This window comes from Rhinopithecus roxellana, chromosome 3, assembly GCF_007565055.1.
Source record: "Rhinopithecus roxellana isolate Shanxi Qingling chromosome 3, ASM756505v1, whole genome shotgun sequence".
NCBI lineage: Eukaryota > Metazoa > Chordata > Mammalia > Primates > Cercopithecidae > Rhinopithecus > Rhinopithecus roxellana.
Genome location: NC_044551.1, coordinates 143,579,506 through 143,603,354, shown reverse-complemented (window position 1 = coordinate 143,603,354; position 23,849 = coordinate 143,579,506).

The following is a 23,849-nucleotide window of genomic DNA, read 5'->3' as shown; positions in this document are numbered from 1 at the left end:
TGGATAATTTCAAACGACCTTTCTTTGATTTTGAGGATTCTTCTGTTTGCTCTAATCCTCTGTTAAACCCCTGTATTGAATTTTTCAGCTCAGTTTTGCATTTTTTTAGCTTCATGATTTCTGTTGGGTTCTTTTGTGTCTCTTTGTTGAAATTCTCACTTTGTTCCTGCATTAGTGTCCTGAACTCACTAAGTATTTTTTTTTTTTTTTTTTTTTTTAAACAGAGTCTCGCTCTGTCACTCAGGCTGGAGTACAGTGGCACCATGTTAGTTCCCTGCAAGCTCCGCCTCCTGGGTTCAGGTTCACACCATTCTCCTGCCTCAGCCTCCTGAGTAGCTGGGACTGCAGGCACCCACCACCACGCCCGGCTAATTTTTTGTATTTTTAGTAGAGACGGGGTTTCACTGTGTTAGCTAGGATGGTCTTGATCTCCTGACCTTGTGATCTGCCCGCCTTGGCCTCCCAAAGTGCTGGGATTACACTGAGTATTTTTAAGATGATTATTTTGAATTTTTATCAGGTAATTCATATATCTGATATAGAGTCAGATTCTGGAGTTTTATCTTGTGTCTTTGTTTTGATTGTGTTTTCTTGTTTTCCTTGATTCATTGTGTTACTATCTGTACATTAGGAAAAAACTGCCACTTCTCCCAGTCCTTATGGATTGGCCTCATACAGGAGAAGAACTTCACCAACCAACCTAGCCAAAGCCTCTGCAGGTCTCTAAAGCTTTTGTGCTAGTAAAAACCACTGTCCTTGCTCTTAGTGTTCGCCGGACATCAGAGTATACTAGAATCTGTCAGTGCTCCAAGACAGGTGAGACAGAGGCAAATCCCATGGAAGCAGCTGGTGAAGTTGCAGCATTGGATATGGCATCCAATTCCATTTGGAGTTTTTCACCTGTTCACGTTGTGCTGGTCCAGCAGGAGGACATAGTTCAGACTGCATTCTTTATTCTCCGTGGCTCCCAGGAATGTAGAACATGCTGGGTCATATCAACACTCTGAGATAGGTAAGACAGGAGTCAGTCACTCAGGCAACACTCCAAAAAGTTGAGATATTGGATATATGGCACAACTCTTTTTTTCCTCAGGGTGAAGCTACAGTTGGGAGTTTCTTCTTGATCATAGGACCCTATGATGAGAGTGGGGATTATGGCAAGGGGGTTGACTCCAATTTTCATACTGGGTTTGGTGTAGACTAAATGCCTGACCACCCTTACCTGTCACAAAGAAAATATAAAAATAATAAAACTAAAATAAAAACTTAAACTTTAAAAACTTAAAATAAAAACTTAAAAATAATAAGCATAAAGTAGTTCACGTTTGCTTTATATTAGTCTCTGTCAGATGTCAGGTCTAATGATATAAACAGGTATTACGCCAGAAATTATTAATGATATAAATAGGTATTTCATCAGAAATTATTAAATTCAAATTCTGTTTTGAAAAATGATATATATATATACATATTTCCAGAAAAGTCTTCAAAGCAAAATCTATTCCAACAGTTTGTAAATTGCCTTAGTTTCTTTGATTTTATACTTACACACACACACATGTGCTTTCAACACTGTTTTTTTTCCCAAATTCTAATTTCCTCTTGGTCAGCTCAAAGAGTAGCTGTCTTATTTTCTAAAAGTGGTGTTATGAACAGACATTTCTCAAAAGAAGACATTCATACAGCCAACAGACACATGAAGAAATGCTCATCATCACTCGCCATCAGAGAAATGCAAATCAAAACCACAATGAGATACCATCTCACACCAGTTAGAATGGCAATCATTAAAAAGTCAGGAAACAACAGGTGCTGGAGAGGATGTGGAGAAATAGGAACACTTTTACACTGTTGGTGGGATTGTAAACTAGTTCAACCATTATGGAAAACAGTATGGCAATTCCTCAAGGATCTAGAACTAGATGTACCATATGACCCAGCCATCCCACTACTGGGTATATACTCAAAGGATTATAAATAAATTATTCTACTACAAAGACACATGCACACGTATGTTTATTGCAGCACTATTCACAATAGCAAAGACTTGGAATCAACCCAAATGTCCATCTGTGACAGACTGGATTAAGAAAATGTGGCACATATACACCATGGAATACTATGCAGCCATAAAAAAGGATGAGTGTGCATCCTTTGTAGGGACATGGATGCAACTGGAAACCATCATTCTTAGCAAACTATCACAAGAAGAGAAAACCAAACACCGCATGTTCTCACTCATAGGTGGGAACTGAACAATGAGGAAACTTGGACTCGGGAAGGGGAACATCACACACCGGGGCCTATCATGGGGAGGGGGGAGGGGGGAGAGATTGCATTGGGGAGTTATACATGATATAAATGATGACTTGATGGGTGCTGACGAGTTGATGGGTGCAGCACACCAACATGGCACAAGTATACATATGTAACAAACCTGCACGTTATGCACATGTACCCTAGAACTTCAAGTATAACAAAAAAAAAAAAAAAAAAAAAAAAAGAAAAAGAAAAAGAAAAGAAAGAACAGAAAAAAAAAAAAGAAAATTTCCACTGAATTCTAAAAAAAAAAAAAAAGTGGTGTGGAGATTAAATTTGCCTTAATAGCAGAAATCTATTTAGATGCATAATCAAAACAATAACTGCAAATAAATTAGCTAGGTTGCTACTATAGACTTCCATCTTCAAATTCCACTCTTTGGCCCATGAAATGTCAGCAAACCACTTTGATGATTAAGAACACATATTTGGTTCTGTTTCTTGACACTAGTATCAGTGGATTCTAAAAGTGGCTTTACTTTCTTTCCTTTTAGTAGATAGTATGCACACACACATTCACACTTGTGCACTTAGGCTTGCTTTCTAAAATGCTTAGGAGTATACAGGATAAGGCAGGTCAAATAATAAAATTATTTTCTGATTCTATTCTATTAAAAGAATCCAGTAAAGTAGAAATACTACTTAGAAAATTTTCTGTGATAGGCAACTTACTAATTATGAAGGTGTTGCAATTTTGCAGAACTCTGACTTTTAAGAAGTCATTTGTATAATGATCAGAAATCAATCTTCCAATAGACTCTATAGCATTAGTGCAAGTTTGCATCTTTGGGTCCATCCAGAATTAGGTTAATATGTAACAACTCTTCTAATGTTTAAAGACAAATGTTTAGTTTACCTCCCCTCTCCAATTCTGTTACCCCTTAAATATTTAGGTTATGTCTCCATTTCTTTTACCCTCCTTGTCTTAGCTCTGAATGTGTTCTATTACTGGTAGTTCCATTGAATGGTACTACCAACTACCATTAATGGTAGTTCCATTAATGGTGGTTCCATTAAATGGTAGTGCCACAGTTCAATGTGATTGTACTTGGATATAATTCTTGAATTTTAAAAATAAAGATTTTAGATAGGTAGGAATTTAAACTTTGCAGTGAGACACTGGTCTCTGGGAGTATGATCTGAAGAGTAGCAATGTTCACACAGACAAGGAAATAATCCTGAACTTGGTGGTGACTAAATTCTGACAGAAATCCCTACCCTCCTTCATTTTTGCTAGTTTCAGATATGATGTGTGGAAGGGCAGTGACACAGACAGCGCCATCTTGCTTGACGCCATGGCCACTGCCATCTCACAGAAACCCCACAACTTTGCAGTTGTAAATGATGAGCCAATTGTGAATTGGGCGGGCCAGCTGAGAAAAGCAAGAAACGCCATCCAGGCAGATGTGGATCTTGCTTCAATTCTTTCATTATTTCTCCAGGTTGCAATTTTACTCCTGGCTTTCGCTGATTACTTAGCTCCAGCAGATGAACAATATTTTGGCAGTGCTGAATACTGAATGAAAAGCAGAGTAAGGACTAATTTTAGGGGTGCTTCCAAACCATAGAATTGGTGGCAGAATGCCAGCTCCTCTAAATGCCTTTCCAAACTGCTCAAATCAGCAAACCCTTGGCAGTTCCAGTCAAATGAATGTCGCAATTTTCAGGGTACCTGTTATATTAAATCACATGTTGATGGGGAAATAAAGCAGAAACATCACACCATTGTGTAGGAAAAAAATGAAGTCTAGAGCTTTTCTGCCAATAGTAGGCTTTTTTTATAAGTGAGAAAGAGTTTTGGGGTTTTATGGTAATTCTATTTAATTGAATATAAACCAAAACAGAATTTTTCAAAGTGTTAGCATGACTTTCTATGTTAGCTCCGAGACTGTTTCTCTTCTGGTACAAGAGAGTCCTGGAGATCATGTTTTCTACACTTCTAGGCGTAGAAAGCAAATAGGTACATAAAACAAATCCCAGAATCCTAGTTAATAATTCAGTAAGCTGACAGGTAGATTGGCAGACAGATTATTAACTACAGTGTTACCTTCAAATAAATCAGTAAGTTATCAGCACACTCTTAGATGCGCTAGGCATAATGACACAGCCCAGATTTAACTTATGCTGGGCAATGTGGAGTGGATTTGCGGTATTCAAAGTCATTCTCATTCATCCTTTCTCCCCATGTTCTGAGTAGTCACTGTTCTAACCTAGTCTATTTTTCCTGACTTCTCTCACACACCATTCTTGTTATTTACGCCATAACATGGCCAATATTGTTCCTGCCACCCAGAAAACACCAGCCCTTCTCTATATTTCTGTTCAGTCTTCTTGAGACAGTGGCTTCACTTCACCATTTCCTCACCTCCTGCTCATTCAATCAACAACATGCTCTATTCCCGCTACTTTATCACAGCTGCTGTTGCCCAGGGCTCCAAGGCCTAAGTTGCCATTTCTAGGGGACAGTTTCTAGTTCCTTTGGCTTTCTCTCCCTCTCAGGCTATGTTCTCAGGTTCCTGTCTCAGCATCACCTTCTCTACTTAACCTTAAATGTTTGAGTTCCTCATGGGACTGGCACGGACCTGCATCTCATTTTACACACATACCCTAGTCAGTCTCATTTGCTTGTGTGGCCTCGTTTAAACCTATATCCCAGATTCACATTTCCTGACAACAAGTTTTTTTGTTTGTTTGTTTTTGTTTTTGTTTTTTTAAATTTTCAGCTGCATGGTAGACATCTCTACTTGGTCTCATAGTAAATATATCACAAGACTATAACTGAACTCATGGACTTGCCCTGTCAAACTTAATCATCCTGCTGCACTTCTTATTTCAGGGAATGATGCCAACATCCACCCGCTTGCTCATGCTAGAAATCTTGGAGACAGCCAAGCTTTTCTAAATTCCCTTCGTTTTTTTCTCAATACCCATTTTAAAGTTAGAATCTATTCTGATGAACTTTACTGTATAAAAATCTCTTGAATAATCCGCTTCTCCCTATATGACTACCTCCACCCTAATCTAAGCCACTGTCACCTCTTACTAGGTATACTGTTTCCTACTGCTGCTAACAAATCACCACAGACTTGGTGGCCTAAAACAACACAAATTTGTTATCTTATGGTTCTGGGGGTCAGTAGTACATGGATCTAAAAGGGGCTAAAATAAGCTTCTACTCTATAAACAAGAAAATAATAAACCAAGATGCAGTAATGCAATTAATCCGTAACAGTAGTAATGTATTAGTTTCCTATTGTTGCTGTAATAAATTTCTACACTTAATGGCTTAAAGCAACTCAAATTTATCTTAGAGTTCTGAAGATCAGAAATCTAAAATGAGAGTGGTTTGGCCAAGATGGCTGACTAGAAGCAGCATGTGTGCCCCACTCTCATGGAGAGAAATGGAAGAGGCAAGTAAATACAACACCTTCAACTGAGACATCCAGGTACACACGATGGGACTCATCAAGGAAACAGCTCAACCCACAGAGAACGGAGAAAAGTAAAGCAGGATGAATTCCCACCTGGGAGTGACACAGAGCTAGGGGAACCTCCCCTGAGCAGGGAAGCAGTGAGTGAGTGAGCGACCTTGGGGACCTATGTTTCTCCCATGGATCTTTGCAGACCTTGGATCAGGAGATCCCCTTGTGAACCCACTCAACCAAGGCCTTCAGTCTGACACATAGAGCTAATGGAGTCTCAGCAGAGCAGCCACTCGGGCACTTGTGGAGCCCCAAAAGCCTTAGATACCTTGCAGAACTAGACTCACTGCCTTGGGAGTCCAGCCAGCCTCTTGTAGCAGCGCTATACCACCCTGAGATGGAACTCCTAAGGGATAGGGCGGGCCGCCATCTGTGTTGTTTTGCAGCCTTAGCCATTGTTGCTTTTGGCCTCTAGGGAGTCTGAGATGACTAGGGACTGGAGCTGTTCCCTGGTACAGTCCAGCAGCTCTAAGGAGAAGCAGTCAGACTGGTTTTTCACGCAGATGCTGAATCCCATTTCTATTCACTGGGTGGAATCTCCCAACCCGGGTCTCCAGTCATTCCCACTGGTGTTTCCCAGGAGACAGCTGTTTCAAACTTCCCTGGGATGAAGCTCCCAAAGGGAGGGGCAAGCTGCCATCTTTGCTGTTCCACAGCCTTAGCCATTCTTACCTTCAGGCTTTGGAGAATCCGAGACGACCAGGGGCTGGAGCAGACCTCCAGCACAGTACAGCTGTTTTACGAAACAGGGCAGATGGCTCTTTTACATGGGTCCCCAATCCTGTTCCTCCTCACTGGGCAGGATCTCCCGACTGGCATCTCAGCCACCTCCTGAAGTTGTGTTTGGCCCAGCAATGGGTCCATACCTCCTTGGGATGGAGCTCTGCGAGGAAGGACCAGGCCCCCATCTTTGCTGTTTTGCAGCCTTCACTATTGAAAACTTCAGGTACTGGAAAATCCAAGGTGACTAGGTACTGGAGCTGACCCCCAGCACACTGCAGTAGCCCTGTGGAAAAGTGGCCAGACTGTTTGTTACTTGGGTCGCCAATCCTGTATCTTCTCACTGGGTGGGTCCTTCAGATCTGACTCTCCAGCCAACCCACACTGGGGCAAGCCAGTAGAAGCTCTGAAACTCCCTGAGACAGAGCTCCCAGTGGGAGGCATGGGTTGCCATCTTGGCTGTCTTGTAGTCCTCACTCTTGCTGTCTCCAGACTCTGGAGAGTCTGTGAGGACTAGGGGCTGGTCTGGACCCCCAGCAGAGAGCAACCACCTCACAGAAAACTGTCCACATTGTTCTCCGTGCAGGTCCTGGTCCTTACTTCTCCTTACTTGGCAGGGCCACCCACCTGGGACTCCAGGACAACCATCTTGCCCCTGCCTGATCATTGCAGTCAGAGGCAGCCCAGCATTTCTCCAAGGAGGAAATTCCAGAGTCAACCCACAACCTCTTCACCACTACAGTTGCAGTGGTAGTTTCTTTCCCTGAGGCTGGGAAAGAAACAAAGGGCCAAGTCATTACACTGGCACCTCCAGCACACCACAGCCACCATATGGAGATGAGACCAGCCTCTCTTCCCTGAAAGCCCTCATCCCCACTCTTCACCAGGCAATGTTCCCAGCTCTTGAATGCAGAACAGTCACTCCATCCATGGCTGAACATACACACCGGTAGTGGCCCAGAGTGTCCCTGGGGAGAGGCCCCCAAAGGCATACAACAGCCCCTCTGCTGATGCTACAGCAACAGTCCTATCCATGTTGCCCTAGGTCTGGGGAAGAAACAAAGAGTCTGAGGGCTACACTCGAGCTTGCAGCATGCCACAGTCACCATATGGAGAGAGACCAAACTCCTCCTGGTGAGCGCTCAACCCCTACTCCCAAACAAGTGGAACTCCAAGTTCATGCCAGCAGTGCAGCCACCCAACCCCACTAACTGAACACTCCCAGTATGAATGGCTCTGCATTTCTCAGAGGTGGAGTGCAATGGGCAAATAAAGCCTCTCTGCCACTGCATCTGCAGTGGTACTACCCCTGCTACCCTTGGAGTTACAAAGGAGCAAAGACCCTAAGTACTTTATCTACACCTCTCAGAAGCAGCAGTCAACACAATGAGAAGAGGCCACTCCATCTCCCACGGGTACCACCTACCCCCTCTGCTTGTCACCAGGTGGGGAACCCTTGGCTTGGGCCCACAGCATAGACCCCCCATCCTGCTGATTGCACTGAGAGATTGCTGACCTGCATTTCTCTGGGGTGGAGCCCCTGGAGACAAGCAAAAGACCCTCAGAACCTCTACTAAGGTCCGTTTCTAGGCTGACTCCAAGTTGGGGAGGAAATATAAACCCTGAGATCACCCCAGAGCTGTGGTGGGCAGCCAGAGAGTGCTAAGCCATGATCTACAGCTGGCACTCAAGTGGAAGAGGAGCCCACACTTTCAGAGCATTGAAAGGGAGGATGGCTGCAACTGTGAGGAAATTTAGGGGAGCTACAAGATTGAGCAAAAGCCTATCAAGTGACCTCTATGACTAAGTGCCACTAACTAATTCACACTCCAAAGCTTTAACACCAAACATACCTCACTAATATACTCCCCTGTGAAACCTATGACAAGTCAGTTACAAATAAAGATCCTGCACAAAGCCTCAGCCCTGTGAAACCATCCAGAAAAGAACTGTATTGACTGTACTCAATCTACACTGCAATTAAAGGAACACCCATATACAAAGATGAGAAAGAAACAGTGCAAGAACTGACAACTCAAATAACGAGAGTATCTTATGTCCTCAAAATGATCATATTAGTTCTCCAACAAGGGTTCTTAACCAGGCTAAATTGACTGAAATGACAGAAATAAAATTTAGACTATGAATAGAAATGAAGATCATCAAGATTCAGGAGGATGGCAAAATCCAATCCAAGGAAACTAAGAATGACAGTAAAATGATACAGGAGCTGATAGATGAAATGGCAAGTATAAAAAAAGAACTTAATGATCTGACAGAGCTAAAACACACACTACAAGAATTTCACAATGCAATGGCAACTATTAACAGCAGAAAAGAACAAGCCAATGAAAGAATCTTGGAACTCAAAGACTGGCTCTCTGAAATAAGACAGTCAGGCAAAAACAAAGAAAAAAAGAATAGAAAGAAATGAACAGAATCTCCAAGAAATATGGGATTATGTAAAAAGACCAAATCTATGTAACACTGGCATCCCTAAAAGGGATGGGAAGAAAGCAAATAACTTGAAAAATATGTTTCAAGATATCATCCATGAAAACTTCTGCAACTTTGCTAGAGAGGACAACAGTAAAATTCAGGAAATACAAAGAATCCCTGCAAGATTCTACACAAGATTATTCCCAAGACACATAATCATCAGATTTTCCAAGGCTGAAATGAAAGGAAGAATGTTAAAGGCAACTAGAAAGAAAGGGCAGGTCACCTATACAGAGAACTCCATCAAGCTAACAGCAGACTGCTCAGCAGAAACCCTACAAACCAGAAGAGATTGGGGGTCTGTATTCAACATTTCTAAAGAAAAAAATCTTTAAGCAACATTCCTAAAGAAAAAATCTTTAACCGAGAATTTCATATCCAGCCAAACTAAGCTTCCTAAGCAAAGGAGAAATAAGATCCTTTTCAGATAAGCAAATGCTGAGACAGTTCATTACCACCAGACCCACTTTATAAGAGATCTTGAAATAAGCACTAAGTATGGAAAGGAAAGGCCAGCCACTTTAAAAGCACGCTTAAGTACACAAGCCAGTGATACTATAAAGGAACCATACAAACAAGCTGGCATAATAACCAGCTAACAACCCAATGACAGGATCAAATCCACACACATCAATACTAACCTTGAATGTGTAGGAGCTTAATGCCTCATTTAAAAGGTACAGATAAGCTGGATAAAAGAGGAAGACCAAATGGTGTGCTGTCCTCAAGGGATCCATTTCACATGTAATGATACACATAGGCTCAAAATAAAGGGATGGAGGAAAATCTACCAAGCAAATGGGAATCAGAAAAAAGCAGGGATTGCAACCCTAATTTCAGACAAAACAGACTTTAAACTAACAAAGATCAGAAAAGATAAAGAAGGGTATTACACGATGGTAAAGAGTTCAATTCAACAAGATTTAACTATCCTAAATATGCATGCACCCAACACAGGAGCATCTAGATTCATAAAGCAAGTTCTTAGAGACCTAGAAAGAGCTTAGACTGTCACACAATAATAATGGGAGACATCAATACTCAACTGACAGTATTACACAGATCACCAAGGCAGAAAATTAACAGATATTCAGAACCTGAACTCAACATTAGTGCAAATGGATCTGACAAACCTCTACGGAATGCTTCACCCAACAACCGCAGAATATACATTTTTCTAATTGCCATATGGCACATAACTCAAATAACCACACAATTAGACATGAAATGCTTCTCAGCAAATTCAAATGAACCTAAATTATACCAAACACACTCTTGGAATACAGCACAGTAAAAATAGAAGTCAAGACTAAAAAAGTTCCTCAAAACCACGCAATTACATGGAAATTAAACAATATGCTCCTGAATGACTTTGGGGTAAATAATAAAATTAGAGCAGAAATCAAGAAATTCTTTGAAACTAACAAGAATGAAGATGACATACCAGAATATCTGGGGCACAGGTAAGGTAGTGTTAAGAGGGAAATTTATAGCTCTAAATACCCACATCGAAAAGTTAGAAAGATCTCAAATTAAAAACCTAACATCACACCTGAAAGAATTTGAGAAGTAACAGCAAATCAACCCCAAAGCTCACAGAATATAAGACATAATCAAAATCAGAGCTAAATTGAAGGAAATCAAGACACACACAAAAATTTAAAAGATCAACAAATCTAGGAGCTGGTGTTTTGAAAAAAAAAAAATTAATAAGATAGACCACTACCTAGAATAATACAGAAGAAAAGAGAGAAGATTCAAATAAACACAATTATAAATGACAAAGGAGATGTTACCACTGACCCTACAGATATAAAAATAACCATCAGAAGCTACTAGGAACACCTCTATGCACACAAACTAAAAAACGTAGAAGAGATTGATACATTCCTGGACACATACAACCTCTCAAGACTGAACAAAGAAGAAATTGATTCCCTGAACAGACGAATCATGAGCTCTGAAATTGAATCAGTAATAAACCTACCAACTAAAAAATGCCCAAGACCAAATGGATTCACAGCCAAATTCCACCAGATGTACAAAGAAGAACTGATACCATTCCTACTGAAACCATTCCAAGAAAATGAGGAGGAGGGACTCCTCTCCAATGCATTCTATAAGTACAGCATCATCCTGACAGCAAAACCTGGCAGAGACACAACAAGAACAAAACAAACTTCAGGTCCATATCCTTAATGAACACTGATAAAAAATTCTCAATAAAATACTTGCAAGCTGAATCCGGCAGCATAATCAAAAGCTAATCCACCATGATCAAGTAGGCTTCATCCCCAGGATGCAAGGCTGATTCAACATACGGAAATTAGTAAATGTGATTCATCACATAAACAGACCTAAAGATGAAAACACGTAATTATCTTAATAGATGCAAAAAAAGGCTTTTGATAAATTCAACACCCCTTCATGTTACAAACTCTCCATAAATTAGGTATCAAAGGAACATACCTCAAAACAATAAGAGCTATCTATGACAAACCCACTGGCAACGTCATATTGAGTGGAGAAAAGCTGAAAACATTTCCCTTGTAAATCGGCACAAGACAAGGATGCCCTCTCTCACTACTCCTGTTCAACATAGGTTTGGAAATTTTGCCAGGGCAATCAGGCAAGAGAAAGAAATAAAGGGCATTCAAATAGGAAGAGAGGAAGTCAACTATCCCTGTTTGTAGACATGATTCTATATCTAGAAAATTCCACAGTATCAGGCCCAAAGCTCCTTTATCTGACAAACAACTTCAGCAAAGTTTCAAGGTACAAAATTAATGTAAAAAAAAATCACTAGTATGTCCATACATCAACAGCCAAACCAAAAGTCAAATCAGAAACAGAATTCCGTTCATAATTGCCACAAAAAGAATAAAATACCAAGAAATACAGCTAACCAGGAAGGTCAAAAATGTCTACAATAAGAATTATAAAACACTGCTTAAAGAAATCAGAGATGACACAAACAAATGGAAAAACATGCTTATGAATAGGAAGAAACCTTACCATTGAAATGGCCATATTACCCAAAGAAATTTACAGATGCAATGCTATTCCTATCAAACTACCAATGACATTGTTCACAGAATTAGAAAAAACTATTTCAAAATTCATATGGAACCAAAAAAGAGCCTGAATAGCTAAGGCAATCCTAAGCCAAACAAACAAACAAATAAACAAAAAACCCCCAAAAAACAAAGTTGAGGCATCACGTTACCCAACTTCAAACTGTACTACAGGGCTACAGTAACCAAAACAGCATGGTGCTGGCACAAAAATAGATACATAGACCAATGGAACGGAGGAGAGAACCTAGAAATAAGGCCACACACCTACAACCTTCTGATCTTTGACATAGCTGACAAAAACAAGCAATGGCAAAGCATTGCCTATTAAATAAATAATGCTGGGATAACTAGCCATATGCAGAAGACTGAAACAGTACCCCTTCCTTATACCATATACAACAATAAGCTAAAGATGGATTCAAGACTTAAATGTAAAACCTAAAACTATAAAAGCCCTGGAAGACTACCTCGACAAAACTATTCTGGACATAAGAACAGGCATAGATTGTCACCAAATTTGGGGAAACTTCTTTCAAAATTCTTTCATAGCCGTAAGACTTCTTGTGCAGGGTCTAATCTTAAACATGCTTGCAATTAATAATACACATTAACCTGTTTTCTATAATGTCCTTATTGTAGTAGCATGTTAGGAATTTTACATAAAATTCATTAATGTCAGAATTTTGGATCAAATCAGCAAAAAACACTTAAACATTTTTCCAATATGTTTATACCATTCCTTTCTCTTCTATAATTAGATAAACAAAGAACCTTCTCATTATCTCTACTTGAAAATTTCCTCTTTTTCTGAATGAATTATTGCTTTTGGTAAAATTTAATTTTTTTCATTACTCTTTGGTTCTTGATGTCAGAATAATTTATATTGCTTTTATTACTCATCTGTATAATTTCAATTTGTTATAAATCTTTAGTTTCAGTAATCTTTTGATTCTTTAATAAGTAAAATCAGCAATCAAAAATAGTTCCCTTCATAAACATCTAAATCAGGAGTCTGTGAAATATCTATTGCCAAATAGTTTTGAATCCACTTTTCTGTAACACCCTTGTGTAGTACTTAAGGGAAGAGTTCTCACATGGGGAAACTGAGCTTAAAAGGCATTTCATATCAAATATTTTGTCAGCAGTGGTATAGCTGAGAAAAGAAGTTACATTACTCACATTATTCTTAAATTTTGTCCTTCCTAAGGACAAACTGCCAGAGCATTAACCATTGTCATTATTTAGAGATTTTAGAATTACAGTGCCTACTTCTCATTCTGTGGGGGCTGATCTAAGATTTGAGAAGTTAACCTAAAAGTACATGTTCTCAGCCAGGCGCAGTGGTTCATGCTTGTAATCCCAGCATTTTGGGAGGCTGAGGCGGGTAGATCACTTGAGGTCAGGAGCTCGAGACCAGCCTGGCCAACTTGGTGAAACCCTGTTTCTACTAATACAAAAATTGGTCAGGCGTGGTGGCAGGTGCCTATATTCCCAGCTACTTGGGATGCTGAGGCAGGACAATCACTTAAACCCAGGAGGCAGAGGTCGAAGTAAGACAAGATCGTGCCACTGCACTCCAGCCTGGGCAACAGAGTGAGACTCCATTTCAAAAAAAAAAATACAAGTTCTCACAGGTCGCAGTACAAAGATGATAAATTGGTCTAGGATAAGTTCTAGTTGTGCAGTTTTCTCATTTCATGAAAATATTCAATAAGAAAACATTGATTGAAAGGTTTTCCATGATGTAAAACCTCAATATATTACCCAAGTCTAGGAACAACTATTAAAGATGAAAATTGACCTTTGGATATGGGTAAGTTTCAAGTAAAAAGTAGTACAAAAAAATAGAGATCTGAAATATATATTTTTAATGATTCTAGTTTCTGCTTTTAAAAATTAACTTTAGGGCTACTTGAAAATTTGAGTTCTTTGAGTGTCTCAATTAAAGGAATAATCACAAAATTGTAGTGGAGCAAATATTATTTAATAAAAACAGTAAAGCGAAAACAACTTTAAGTAAATATTACTTGGAAATTTTACTAAACATTACATATTTGTAATAATGTGGTTGATTATTAATTTACAATTAAATGGGAGGGAGAGAAAGAGAGAAAGAAAGACACACACGCATACATGCACACACGCACAGAGGTAATACCCTCATTAAATGTATGCAGGTTTCTACTGTAATTAGGCTGAGACTATTGGTCCTCCTTGATGAATGTTAATGGGGTTTAAAATGAATACTTTATTAAATCATTTACCAATATTTGGGGATTTCCACAGAAACCGTAGAAAGAGAAAGCATTCAATGAAACTTCTAGTGTGCATTTTCTGAGAGACTCCTTCAGCACAAAGGGGCTCACAGATACTTTCTCCATTCAATAATAGGCCCAGAGCGGGTTCTCCATAAATGTTCAATGAAGGTGTAAATACTATATCTGCCCCCTCTCAACCCCAAGTGTTTTTCAGTTGAACACATGCACATAGAGGGTCTTAATAGCCTTAGCTATTATTATTATTATTATTATTATTATTATTATTATTTACTTTCATATCAGATCTGTCCCCTATAACTTTTACCATCTGGGCTAAGTTCAAGGCCTTGAGATCAAAAATGGCAAATCTAATCTTTTCTACCCATTCAAATATGAAAAGACAATTTTTGTGACCTCAGACACTTTGTGGTCCTTTCACCATATGGTAACAATGGTTTTGATGATCTAAAGCTTAAAATACATAGAAGAGTATCCTTGTCATTGTTAGATCAAAGTAGGTTTTTTCCCCTATTTCCTAAATATGGCCAGAGGCAAGCATATATTGAGGGCAGCCAATTTAATCTCATGGAAAGAAACTTTTCCTTATTTGCCATAGAAAGCACAAGTATCACCACCACATTTTAAGGAACTTTGAGTCTGTGGGAAATTATATCTTACTAGAGGGAGTTCTGTGTTCTTTCATAGGGTCATGTAATATTTTAATTGGAAATCCGGCAGAGCTGGCTTGTTGAAAAGGTCAGGTGCCTCTGCTTAGCACTTGTATTGTTGTGAAGTGATTTTGAGGTTCTCAACCTGAAGAGATTTGGTTTGCATTGCAGAATGTTCTCAGACTTTGGAAAAGGTTTGCAAATATGTTCTGAATACTTGAAAGTTTCCTAGGATAAATTGCCATTGAATTTGTTTGGGTCACTTTGAAAGATAAGTTAATAAAAGAAGGGCTGACTTCCAATCTAGTTAGAGTAACTCATTAAGCCAAGACAGCACACTATTAGATAATTGCAAAATTGTTTAGCCATGACCATTGGATTAAAAACAGAGCAACGTGTTTTTATATACTCGTATGTGAGTAGAATATTGCTTTCATGGAAGTGATCAGTCTAATAGGGCATGTGCAAGAAACATCATGGAAATGCCAGAAATGTAATGGGCACGCACTGAATTTCTCTCTCCCTCCTTAACTCCCTCATCCACTTCCTTGGTTATACAAAGGCAGAAATGTGTTCTCCCGTGCAATATGTTGAGGTCATTAGACCCAGTGACCAGATTAAGTAATTTGTTTAGGTTTCACCTAATGTGGCTATGCAGGATTTGGTGGAAACTTCTCAATGCTTGGCTCTCTCCCACAGAAAGAGCTAGTTGTCGCAAATGTGCAAAAGGACATCTCCTGGATGCATACTTAAGTGAAGGAAGTTCCTTCCTTTTTTCTAACGACGGTATATGTGTACTTTATACATCTCTAGTAATGGCAGGATTTAGGTAGAAACATTTGGCCTGGAGCAGCTAGCTTACCTCCTGAATGATGCCTTAGCAAATGCTGCAGAAAGGAAGAAAGTGCTATGTATAATTTGGGGAACTGGATACACCCTTTTCTGGTAGCTATTCAAACTGGATAAAGGCTGACCTTTCTCTCCACAAACAGGTCAGCACACAGAGTGTTATATTTCTCCTTTATGTCCAGGAACTGCTACTCTTCCTCCCTCATCTTCTTATTCCCGTGAACATGAAATCTAGCACTTTCCATCGAGAACCTTAAACAGCATGAAAAACTTTCCCCAAATCAATGTCCCTCCAGGGTCATAGGTGAATACGCTTCCCAGAGTGCCTGTGGTCCAGAAGCTGCCCTTGTGGCCCTGGGGCAAGCTACCCATGATTATGTTGGAGGGTGAAGCAGATTGACCACAGGTAGTGTTTTGTTGTTAATCCTGCAAGGAGATTCTGAGAGGCTTTACATGTATCTGACAATTACCTAAAATGCTGCTCAATGTAATGATGTGTTGCAAAGTGGAAAATGCTGAGGGGGTCATTTAGCAATCATGTCCTGATAGTATTCTTTCAGCAGATTATAGGTTTCTTCCTTTCTCTTTAAAGCAATGTACAGAAGTAAATATAACAACTTTTCACAGCAACAGCAAATACATATCCAGATTACAACAGGTCTTTATCAAAATTAAACCATTAGAAAAATTATTTGAGAAGAGATCTTTTTGATGTGTCCCGGGTTTTCAATAATACACCCAAGAGGGATGTACATGCTAGCTATCTTCCCCATAAATACAGTTTCTGAGCTCTTCAATGTACACAGGTATAGGTTCTTATGCTCATACACTTTCCATTATTTCTCACAATTCCTTGTCAAAATTATCTTTGAAAATAAGAGGATATAACTCTGTGAATTTAACACTTAATTGTCATTCAAGGCTGTCCACTTTTATTAGAGATAGATTAAATATTCAAGACTGTCTCCAACTCTGAAAATCAGTAATGCACAAGGATACCAAGCTGAAGTCTGAACTTTCTTGAAAGTGATATCTTCCAAATTTCATCTTAGCTTTTTTTTTTGAAAAAAAAGAGATTGATGTTAGAAACTCTTAAAAATGTTTATATTTAAATATGCAGTTCTATTTTATTGTTTATGAATTAATGATGCAATCAAATTGAGTTTTGACTACAAAATAAATGTCATTACTGTTGGATAAATAATATTATTTTAAATCACTAATATAAATTAAATGTGTGGTCAGATGCCTATCTGGAATCTCTAACTCAAATTTCCTCTTACTTAGTTTAAATCTGTTTTTAAAACAATAAACCATGCCAAGTAGTTTTACTTTCCTTAAATATCATGTAAAAATGTATTTCTATTTTCTGAAACTTGATCAAGCATACTGTGAAAGAACTTTTAATTCCCACTCCTCCTTGAAAGTTAAAGCCCTAAAGATTTCTTTCTTCGTTTGCTGTTTTGGTTTTGTACTGAAATCCCATGGACCATATTATTTACTGAATCAGGTCCTCAGAATAATCCATTGTTTACCAAGGCATGTAAACATGGTTTCTAGTTAATAGGTGCTATTTACTGAAGAGAACCACCATTTATACAGCACAACACAGTTACAAGAGATGCTTTCTATCATGTGAAGAAAAGTTTCTCACCAGATTATTATGTTTTTCTGATTTTTTTCTGGTAGTGGGTGGGGAGAATTAGTGTGCTGGGGAAAGATAACAAGTTCAATAGCATAAATGATGTGTGTAAACAGCACAGGGTACTTTTATGCTGCCAAACATTCATAGAAGATTGCGTTATTAAGCTAAAAACTTGTAAACTTTTAAATACAAATTGGCAAAATGTCTAAACAGGTCATTCTTACATATATTGATCTAAAGCTACATGGTGAAATATCCAATGTGTTTATTTTTGGTTGGCTTCATGTTAGAATATGATAATTATTATAGTCAACATTTATTGAATACTTATTATGTGTCAGATACTGTTTAAGGGCTCCAGATGCATTATCAATGTATTTACTCATTGACATGGTTTCACTGTGCCCCCACCCAAATCTCATCTTGAATTGTAGTTCCCATAATCCCCATGTGTTGTGGGAGGGATCAGGTGGAGATAATTGCATCATGGGGGTATCTCCCATCCTGTTCTTGTGATAGTGAGTGAGTTCTCATGAGATCTGATGGTTTTATAAGGAGCTTTCCCCTTCACAGGGCACTCATTTGCTCTCCTTGCTGCTGCCATGCATTTGCTTCGGCTTCCCCCTTGATTGTAAGTTTCCTGAGGCCTCCCCAGCCCTGTGGAACTGTGAGTCAACTAAACATCTTTCCTTTATAAATTATCCAGTCTCACATATTTCTTCATAGCAATGTGAGAACAGACTAATACACTCATACCCAATCTTCCATGTCATCATTTTTAGTCTCATTTGTATGAGGAAATAGGACTTGATAGCCATTTGTATAAAAAAGTAAGAAATTGTGCTCTCCAAGTGTTCAGTATTTGTCTCATCTATTTTTCATTTTTGTCATTCATAAATAAGAACACTTCCTAAGGTTTTGTTTGAAATGCTCTTTGATTTGCTGCTTCTATTCCCTCCTCTTGTAAGCTCATTCACTCCCAAAGTCTGCTATCCATGTCAATTACTTCACAGGTATGATTGCTCCTTCACTTTTTTCCCTCCCTTTCCTGCCTCCCATACCCAGCTCAATAGCAGTGGTGGAGCCTCTAATGATACAATGAAAATTTTTACATGGGCACAGCCACTGCTCAGGTCAACTTGATGGTCACCATGGGATAATGTTGCTCTAGTGTTGTCATAGTTTAGGTTTTTAAATGAGAAGATAAAAATCAAAGTTTTTATACAAAATATCTGACATTAGAATAATGGCTCAAGTTTGGGGGAAAAGTCTGTGAACTCCCTCTGCCTCCAAAAACAATATGTCCTTGGGCATACAAAGGCTACAAGTTTGAGGTCTCCATTTGGACTCCAGTCAGCACTTAGCTCAGTGCTCATGCTTATAGGTGTTAATAAACAACAGCTATGCTTCCAATGAGAAAACCTTCAATCTCACACATTAAAAACCTCACATATGTAAAGGAAAAGCCATACGGCATTACAAAAGCCGCTGACTTCAATAATTAAAAAATTAATTTAAGGACAATAAAAGTCTCTATTATAAGTCTTTTTGTTTTTTCATCTTTCTGCTTCTCCAGTCATATTTCTTATTCTTTTAGTTCATTTAGGAGCATTCTTTAGGGACACTAGAAGTTTAGCTAAGAATTCAGTGGCCATAATTTCAAAGAGAAAAGCAGAGAGAACTAAATATTCAACAATGATGATTTCATTTGCTGTGTGGTCCACTCAGAGAAAATTTCCGAATAAAACAGCAAATTCTTACAGGTATGTCAGTTTGCCCCTGTGGCCTTCAACATCCCTCTGTCAAATGTGATTCTCACCTGTGCCTACTATCCTTTAATCTTTCCTTTGATCACATTCAGGACTCAAAATAGGAAGAAGAGTGATATGCAGGGGGAGATTTTCTGTTAATTTTTATCAAGATTCTTACCCAGAGATTGCTGTCTTTGAGCCCACAGGAGTTCTTTCGGGGCTTATGTCTAAGACTGGATAGGCTAATAGTGTTTGATATTTGCTTTCTCTCTTGGTCAGCTTGGGCTGCTATAGCAGAACATCATAGATTAAGTGGCTTAAACTACAAACATTTATTTCTCACCTTTATGGAAGCTGAAAGTCCAAGATTGAGGTGGCAACAGAGTTGAGTTCTTGGTGAGGGATATTTTCCTGGTTTGTAGAAGGCTGCTTTTTTTTTTTTTTTTTTTTTGCTGTATCCTCCCATGGAGGGGAAAAGGGGAGAGAGAGAGAGAGAGAGAGAGAAGATGCTGTGGTCTTTTCATGCTCTTTAAGGGCACCAATCTCATAAAAGGTGCCCCACCTCCATGACCTCCTCTAAACCCAATTACCTCCCAAAGGCTCCACCCATCACACTGGTGATTGGGACCTCAACATAGCATTTTGGGGGTCACAAACATTCAGTCCGTAGCACTTTCCATCAGAAAGTAGTAGAGACATTAAACTTAATCAGTGTATGAATTTGGGTGTTACTGAGTTTCTCTTGTGTCTCAGTTTCCTCATCTTTAGAATAGGGATAATAATTTCACACACCTTATAGGTTTTTTGTGAGCATTAAAGAAGTTACTAAATGCAAAAAGCCCTTGGTGTAGTGGCTGCCACAGGTTAGTATTTGATAAGTGCTGGCTATTATTACCCGCAGACCACAGTAAGAATACACCCACCCGGCTAGATACCACACATCAGAAACAGTATCTTCCTTGCTCTTTTTTCTGTGTGTTGAGAGCAGCCAAATAACTGAGGTCATGGCAAAATATTGCATTTGGTGGAAAACTCTAAACCAATGTTTGCAAGCTGGGTGGAACTGAAAAAGTGTTCTGTGTTTTGCTGTCCTGGTTAAGTTTGCACTCACATTTACAAGCTATTAGCTCTTTCTCACAGGCTCTGGTCCAAGCAGCTATGTAGAACAATTAGGCAAGTCTTCATCGAGAGTTGCCCACTCAGAGAACATGAATTCCAGGGTGATCATGAGAGATGGTGGGTGTGATTCTTTGGGTTGTATCATGAAAGGGTATCCAGGCTGCTGCCTCAAGGCCTTACACTGTGCAGCTTGTGTTCAAATGTTTTTTGCATGTCTAGGAAGTGGGAAGAGGAGGGCAAGAGAGAAAGCTGGATGTTAGAGGAGAGAACAGATGCTAAACATTCTTCAACAGAAGACCCCAGCAAAAGACTTGACACGGCAGTTATTCCCAAGTTAATATCCCAAGACTAGACTGTCTTGTTAGTATCTAGAAAATAAAAACAATGCTACTGATTTTCAACAGTTTTGATTTCTTTAGTGATTTCATTTTTCTTTGTCATTTACCAAGCAATTCTTCAATATGTGTGCCTCTGATATTTTTTTTTTCAAGCTGGAAAATAAAATGGACATTGTGCTTTAAAAAATTTCCTACAAAGACCCTTTGAAGAATAATAAATATCAGATAAGTGTTCTCTAAAACCTTAAACTTTTAAATGAATACACGAAAAGATGCTATTCCTAAAGAGCCAGTAAACTCACAGATTCTCTGCAATATGCTCATTGCTCTTATCTCTGGAATATAAAACAAAGAATTGAGAAGTTTTTGGTTTTGTTTATTTCTTTCACCTTCGATGTAAATGACACTTAGGGAGAAATCTAATCTGGAATTGATATCACATGTCAAATACAGTTTGAAATGATTTGTTAAATTGTGGTTTAGAGACAGTCTGAGGTGACATTGTTCTTCAGCATATAGTCTAAGTTGGTGATGCCAGTGGTGGGAAAAAGAATGCATTTTTCTTTAATAAAAGAATGCATTATTCTTTAATATCCTTTAATAAAAATTACAACTTTCTGGCTAGGGAAACGTTCCAGATTAAAGGACACTAAACTGAGGCAGGAGAATTGCTTGAACCAGGGAGGTGGAGGTTGCAGTGAGCCGAGATCGTGCCACTGCACTCTAGCCTGGACGACAGAGCGAGACTCCGTCCCAAAAATTTAAAGAAAGGACACTAAAGAGATTGGACTAAGGAGATATGGTAATATGAAATGCTAGACTAGATGCTGTAGTAGAAGAAAAAATACTATAAAGGACATTATTGGGTCAATTTAGAAAATTGGAAAAGGACAGCCAATTAAAGGATAGTATCAATAATGTACAATTACAGTACAGTTTATAGCTGTACAGTTCTTGCAAGAGCATATCCTTATTCTTAAAAAAATACAATGAAGTATTTAAAGGTAAAGACCCATGATGTATGCAACTTACATTCAAATGATGTAGAAAAAATATTACATCTATTTTTATAGATGTGCATATATATAAATGTATGTAAAGCACACACATAAATACACACACATATGTACATGTGCATGTGTATGTGTGTGTATATGAATATCAGTAAGTGTTCTCTAAAATCTTAAACTTTTATATGAATATACTAAAGGATGCCATGCCTAAACAGTCTCAGCAAGCTCACAAAGGCTTCCATAAAGGTGAGAAAAAAAATGGCCTTTCTGTGTGTGTGTGTGTGTGTGTGTGTGTATATATGTGTGTGTGTGTGTGTATTTTTTTTAAGTTCCAGGGTACGTGTGCAGGATATGTAGGTTTGTTACATAGGTAAACATGTGCCATGGTGGTTTGCTGTACCTATCAACCCATTACGTAGGTATTAAGCCCAGCATGCATTAGCTATTTTTTTCTAATGTTCTTCCTCTCCTATCCCACTTCCCAACAGGCCCCAGTGTGTGTTGTTCTCTTGCCTGTATCCATATGTTCTCATTGTTCAGTTCCCACTTATAAGGGGAAATATGCGGTGTTTGGTTTTGTGTTCCTGCCTTAGTTTGCTGAGCATAATGGCTTCTAGCTCCATCCATGTCCCTGCAAAGAACATAATCTCATTCCTTATTATGGCTGTATAGTATTCCATGGTGTACATGCACCATATTTTCTTAATCCAGTCTACTAATTATGGGCATTTGGGTTGATTCCATGTCTTTGTTATTGTGAATAGTGCTGTAGTGAAAGTATGCGTGTATGTATCTTTTTAAATTTTTATTTATTTTTATTTTTTGAGATGGAGTTTCACTCTTGTTGCCCAGGCTGGAGTGCAATGACATGATCTCGGCTCACCAAAACCTCCGCCTCCAAGGTTCAAGTGATTTTTCTGCCTCAGTCTCCCGAGTAGCTGGGATTACAGGCATGCACCACCACGCCTGGCTAATTTTGTATTTTTAGTAGAGATGGGGTTTCTCCATGTTGGTCAAGCTGGTCTTGGACTCTTGACCTCAAGTGATCTGCCCACCTTGGCCTCCCAAGCATGTATGTTTCTTTGTAATAGAATGATTTCTTTTCCTTTGCGTATGTATCCAGTAATGGGATTAGTTGGTCAAATAGTATTTCTGGTTCTAGATCTTTGAGGAATTGCCACACTGTCTTCCACAATGGTTGAACTAATTTACATTCCCACCAATAGTGTAGAAGCATTCCTATTTCTCCACAACCTCACTGGCATCTGTTGTTTCTTGACATTTTAATAATCATACTTCAAACTGGCATGAGATGGTATCTCATTTGGGTTTTGATTTGCATTTTTCTAGTGATCAGTGGTGTTGAGGTTTATTTCATATGTTTGTTGGCCACATGAATGTCTTCTTTTGAGAAGTGTCTGTTCATGTTCTTTGACCACATTTTACTGGGCTTGTTTTTTTCTTGTAAATTTGTTTAAGTTCCTGGTAGATTCTGGATATTAGACCTTTGTTAGATGAATAGATTGCAAACATTTTCTCCCACTCTGTAGGTTGCTTGTTCACTCTGATGATACTTTCTTTTGCTGTGCAGAAGCTCTTTAGTATAATTAGATTCCACATGTCAATTTTTGCTTTTGTTGCAATTGCTTTTGGTGATTACGTCATGAAATCTTTGTTTGCACCTATGTCCTGAGTGGTATTGCCTCAATTTTCTTCTAGAATTTTTACAGTTTGGGGTTTTACATTTAGGTAATCCATCTTGAATTAATTTTTGTATAAGATTTAGGGAAAGGGTCCAGTTTCCATTTTCTGCATATGGCTAGCCAGTTTTAACACCATTTATTAAATAAGAAATCCTTTCCCCATTGCTTGTTTTTGTCAGGTTTGTTGAAGATCAGATGGTTGTAGATATGTGGTCTTATTTCTGAATTCTCTATTTTGTTCCATTGGTCTATGTGTCTGTTTTTGTACCAGTGCCATGCTGTTTTGGTTACTGTAGCCTTGTAACATAGTTTGAAATCTGGTAGCATGATGCCTCCAGTTTTGTTCTTTTTGCTTACGATTGTCTTGGCTATATGTGCTCTTTTTTGGTTCCATATGAATTTTAAAAT